The sequence below is a fragment of the Puntigrus tetrazona genome, chromosome 18 (assembly GCF_018831695.1).
Source record: "Puntigrus tetrazona isolate hp1 chromosome 18, ASM1883169v1, whole genome shotgun sequence".
Taxonomy (NCBI): Eukaryota; Metazoa; Chordata; class Actinopteri; order Cypriniformes; family Cyprinidae; genus Puntigrus; species Puntigrus tetrazona.
The window spans coordinates 6,661,516-6,667,553 of record NC_056716.1 but is presented as its reverse complement, the minus strand read 5'-3'; the positions used below and the strand labels follow the sequence as shown (position 1 = coordinate 6,667,553).

The 6,038-nt window shown below is 47.6% G+C and overlaps 1 pseudogene; it reads right to left on the bottom strand.

Annotated features, from left to right (window-relative positions):
- Positions 1–447: 447 nt before the first annotated feature.
- LOC122322989 lies at positions 448–5,813 on the bottom strand (annotated as a pseudogene).
- Between the last annotated feature and the right edge of the window lie 225 nt (positions 5,814–6,038).

The window sequence follows — 6,038 nt, the reverse complement described above, 5'->3', positions numbered from 1 at the left end:
CTGAGACAAACCCCCAACGACAAGAATGTCGCGGATTACCTGACTGTAACCCTGTTCCCTGAAAAAGTGGGAACGAGATGCTGCACTCAATAGTGCTAATGAGAACGTCTTTTGTTCGACCGGTTGTTGAAGCATGTGTCAAACACGCAAAAGTTTGGCTCTTATAACCTCGGCCAGGTGACTTCACTTCATTACACGCACATGGATGCTATAAATAAGCATGAAATGGAAGGAAATGGCATTGAAGATGCAACCCCCCTGGTTGAATGGGCCCTGATTCCTAGAGGCGAAGTTTGGACACGCGCCTCGTAGGCTAGGGCAATAGCATCCCTCACCAAAATGTGACATGGTTTGTCTAGTGGCAGCCAACCCTCCCTCTCCAACCATAGTGGAGGAGCCTAGTGCTTAGAATAGTCTCTATTACATTGGCTGGAAGGCCAGCATTTCTCAGTTGGTCCCCTTCAGGGGCCATACGTAAAGGTTCCAGAGCTTGGGAAATATGAAATATTGTTCCTTGTGCCTGAGACAGAAGATCCCTCCTGATCGGAATTGCCCATGGTGAGCCATTGAGAAGGGGTATTAGATCTGAGAACCATACTCTGGTTGGCCAACGAGGCGCTATCAATAAGAGCCCTGTTGACGAACCTTTGCCAGGACTCCCGGGAGCAGAGCTATCGGAGGAAATGTGTAAAGACACCGTCTGGGCCACTTGTGAGCCATTGCGTCCAGGCCCAGGGGAGCTGGATGAGTCAGAGAGTAGTAAAGGGGACATTGTGCTGTCTCCTGTGAGGCAAAGAGGTCCACCTCTGCTACATAGAATTTCTCCCAGATTAGACTCACTACTTCGGGGTGGAGTTTCCATTTCCTATGTGTCACAGCTTGTCTGGACAGGTCTGGACATGCTCATACATTCATATGCCCAGGAATGTAAATCACCCAGAGGGACAGGAACTTGTCCTGTGCCCAAAGCAGAACCTGCTGTGCTAGCTTGTTCAAACAGCGCGAACACAGTCCGCCCTGGCGATTTATGTAAGAGACTACCGAAGTGTTGTCCACCCGCACTAGGACATGATAGCCTCTCAACTGCTGGAGGAAATATTTCAGGGCCTGAAATAGAGCCATCATCTTGAGGCAGTTGATGTGCCACACAAGAAGGTGACCTCTCCAGATCCCCATCTAAGACCGCTCCCCAGCCCATGAGGGAAGCGTCTGGCCTTAGCATCTTGCGATGACAACACGGACCTAGAATGGGACACAAGGTCAGAAACCACATAGTCACATACACATACATGGTACGACATGCAGTGAAATGCTGGACAATATATATATATATATATATATATATATATATATATATATATATATATATATATATATATATATATATATATATATATATATATATAAGTGTACTTTTAAAGTATAAAAAAAATATATAAAGTATAAAATATAAAGTATAGAGTGTAAAGTGTCTGTTGTGAATGTCCAATGTAAAGTGACTAGTGCAATATTGTCCAGTGTAGAGTAAAGTGACTAGTGTCTGGGGAAAGGGGGTTGAACATGAGAGTCCCGGTAATTAGGTGCTGGGTGTTTCCTGGATCAGACTCCGAATGGCCTGCGGGAAGAAGTTCCTCCTCATTCTCTCTGTGTTTGCCTTCATGGAACGAAAGCGCTTTCCTGAACACAACAGAGAAAAGAGTCCATTGTTGGGATGGCTGAGGTCTTTCATGGTCTTCCTGGCCCTGGTACAGCACCGCTTGTTTTAGATGTGCTGCAGCACAGGGAGTTCAGAGTGGATGGTGCGCTCAGCTGACCGCACCACCCTCTGAAGGGCTCGCCTGTCCTGCATGGTGCTGTTCCCGAACCAGGAGGTGATGTTTTCCGTCAGGACACTCTCAGTGGTGCAGGTGTAAAAGTTCCTAAGCGCCTCAGATGGTATAGACACTGCTGGGCCTTCTTCACCAGGGTGTTGATGTGACAGGACCAAGATAGGTCCTGCATGTTGTGAACACCCAGGTACCGAAAATTGTCCACTTTGATCGTGATTGGATGGTATGAACGCACCTGCTTCGTGCTGAAGTCCACTATTAACTCCTTTATTTTGCTGATGTTCAGGAACATATTGTTTTCCTGACACCATCTCTCCAGGTTGTTGATCTCCTGAAGGTAGGCCATCTCATCGTTGTTGGAGATCAGGCCCACCACGTCAGTGTCGTCAGCAAAATTAATGATGGTGGTGGAGTTTGTAGTGGCCACACAGTCGCAGTGTACAGCGAGTACAGCAGGGAGCTCAGAACACAACCCTGAGGAGCTCCAGTGCTGAGGGTGAGGGAGGATGAGGTGTGTTTTCCCATCCGTACGGCTTGTGGTTTGTTGGTCAGGAAGTTGGTGATCCAGTGACGCAGGGATGGGCTGAGTCCCAGGACCTCCCACTTAGAGGTGAGTGTGGAGGGAACTATGGTGTTGAGTGCTGAACTATAGTCCACGAACAGCATTTTCACATAGTTCCCTTTTCTAAAATCCAGGTGGCTCGTGGTTGTGTGGAGGAGGTGTGTGATGGCATCCTCTGTAGACCGGTTCTGGCGGTAAGCAAACTGTAGTGGGTCCAGTGTGTCTGGTAGTGATGCAGTGATGAAGTCTCTGACCAGTCTCTCGAAGCACTTCATCACTACCGATGTCAGAACTACAGGGCGGTAGTCATTCTAGCAAGAGGGCTGAGGTTTCTTCGGCACAGGAACGATGATGGACTGTTTGAAACACCAGGGGACTGTAGACTGTTCCAGGGAGAGATTGAATATCTCAGTGAACACTGGTGCTAGCTGGTCAGCACAGGCTCTCAGAACCTGACCTGTGATGCCGTCAGGTCCTGCTGCCTTCCTGGTGTTCACTCTCCTGAATGCCCTCTATTGTCGTGCTCCGAAATGGTGAACGTGATTTCCTCTCCGGCTCTCGTTTTATATCGTCCGTGATGTTTCTCAGTCCCAGCCACAGGCTCCTAGAGTCACTATGCTGAAACTGTGACTCTAGTTTCTTCCCGTTGCGCCTCTTTGCCTCCTTCACCGCTCTGCACATGCTGTACAACGCAGCTTTGTATTCAGTCATATCCCTAGTGACTGACCCAGTGTTATAGGCTGCGCAGCGGAATCTCAGAGAGTCACGTATAGTTTTGTCTACCCACAGCTTCTGGTTGGGAAACGTCCTGATGACGGTTTTCTTTACCGTATCATCCACTAGTTTCCCAATGAATCCCACCACTGCTTCCACAAACACGTTGACATCAGCGGAGTTGCGCCTGAACATGGCCCAGTCTGCGTCATCCAGATCGTCCTGCAGAGCGGCCACCGATTGGTCAGACCAGCGTGACACCTCCCTCTGTACCGGGGCTTCCTTTTTCAGCCTCTGTTTGTAAACAGGCATGAGGTATTACTGTGGACCGAGCTGCCATGAGACCTAGAACTCTCTGAAAGTGATGAACAGTCACTTTCCAACCTAGCTTGATTTCCTTTAGGGTGTTTAGAATGGATTCGATGCGTGCCGGAGACAGTTGTGCCAGCATTGTGACCGAATGCCATACAACTCCTAGATATGTTGTCCTCTGAGCAGGAGTGAGAACGCTTCTTGGCGTTGAGTCTCAGCCCCAGAGATTTGAGATGAGTTAGGGACAACATCCCAATGTCGAAGCGCTAGCTCTTGAGACTGGGCTAGAATTAACCAGTCATCTATGTAATTGAGAATGCGAATGCCCTGGAGTCGCAGAGGAGCCAAAGCTGCATCCATGCATTTCGTATATGTGCAGGGCGACAAGGCAAGGCCGACTGGAAGAACCCAATACTGGTAAGCTTTGCCCCTGTGTTGTGGCAAGATTTCTATGTGAAAATATGCATCTTTCAGATTTATTGTCACAAAGCAGTCCTCTGGTTAGATTTGAGAAACAATCATCTTGATTGTCAACATCTTGAACTTGTATGTTCTGAGTTCAACCCGTGAAGATCTAGAATTGGACGCAACCCCCTGTCCTTCTTTGGAACCAAGAAGTATCGACTGTAATAGCCTGACTCTCTGTCAGCAGATGTGCTCGTTCCGGTTTCACAGATGTCTCTCCATGGACACCATGGCAGCCATGGAGTGGCCAATGGCACGGGCCGTCTGCTTGGTTGCACAGAGAAACAAGTCTGTGGCTCGCCGCAGTTCTAAAAACGCCTCTTCATCGATGGACCCGCCAGTGCTCAAGTCCTTCAGCAGGTCAGCCTGGTATGCCTGCAGAACCGTGCCTGGGCAGCACCAGCCTGACCCACCAGCGAAGATATCATTCTGAATTCTGCAGTTGACTTTCTCAATGAGGATGAGCCACCAGGGGAGAGATAACCCGCAGGCGTCTCCTCAGCCTGGGCGTCATCATATAGCCCTGTGCCTTCGCGCCAACAATGTTGGAATATATCGATGTCAAAGGAAAAAAGACATGGGACGAAAAAGGTTTACTCCATGAGCGAGCAAGCTCCTTGTGGACATCATTGAAAAAAGGGGAGAGACTGACGTTGAGGTCCCTCCCCTCGGCCACCCGACAGAAATCTGTCGTCCAGCTTCGAGCGCTTAGCGGTCTCTTACTCTTGCGGCCAGTCAAGATGTAATCTGTCGACTGCTCGAGTGACCACCTCAAGGAGGTCTTGAAATGCACCCTCATCACAAGAGGTGCGCTCCGAGGTGGCACTCTCCATCTCTGCAGAAGCAAGAGAGGCGGACTCCTCTGCCTGTTCATAAGAAGTGCTGGAGCACGCTTGAGAATCAGACGGAAGAGCCTCGTGATCTGGTGGGAGTGCGAGAGAGTGTGAGGCACCTCTGCCAGATCGGCACTCGATCACCACGAACGCGCAGAGGGAGCGTGTGATGGCCCGATATGTGGCCGCACAAGATCGGTAAGGAAGCCAAAGCACACTCGGTTTCCTTTATACATTTTATACAGATTGAAGGTTATTTCCATTCCTTGTTTTGGTTTATTTTCTTAATCATGTTCATAGTAATAATACACAACACAAATATCTGTTAAACAATCATTACTTTATTTTGGTTTGCATACCTTTTTTTTCATTTACATCACGGTTCATTTGGAGTGCACATACATGGGTTGCATTGTATTTGTTAATAATATTTGTTTCTGTTCTGAGTTTAAGTTACCGTGGAAGTGAATGGCCTGTCTAGCCGCGGATGGGAGAGTCTGAAGCGATACCTGTGGAAATTGGAGTCCTGGCGGGAACAAGGAATTTGTTTATTGGTTCCGCCTGAATGTACCATTGGCTAAGATGGCATGGTGGGAAACGGAGAATTGGGGATTTTTTTTTATTAATTGTTTGGGGGTTTGGATTGTAGTTATCGATTAAGTGTTGTTTCTTTAATATTTAGAATTGTATTGTTTGATGTTGTCATTTATTTTTGTGTTGAATGTTTAATGTAATGTAACTTTTTTTGTTTTTCCCCTTTTGTGTTGTAATGGGCCCATCGTTTCCTTTATAAGCTGTGCATTTTGTTTATTTGGGGAGTTGTAACCTGACAACTTACCCCTGTGTGAGTTTTTGTTTTTGTTGTTTTTCACTTGTTTTGGTTGTTGCAACAAGTTTGACTTATTTGATTTGGGTTAAATAAAGACCTTTTTTTGTAAACCTTGGTGTTCCTTTTCTTGACCTCTCGGCCCCTCACAGAGCGTCAGATCGCTGCTTGTCTTGAAAATAGGCAAGCCGAGCACGGAGCACCTTGATCGACATTAGCTCGCAATGCTCACAATCTCCCTCTAGCCCGTGGACCGCATGCTCTTCCCCCATCACTCAAAGCAGAAAGTGTGAAGATCGTCATCAGTGAGCTGATGCTCACACGCAGCGATAGGCAACATCTATAGGTTATAAGAGCCAAACTTTGGCGTGTTTTACACACATGCTTCAACAACTGGTCGAACAAAAGACGTTCTCATTAGCGCTATTGAGTGCAGCATCGAGAGTAGCTTTTGAAAGGGAACAGTAGAACGATGCTGCAAAGAACCACTCATGTCC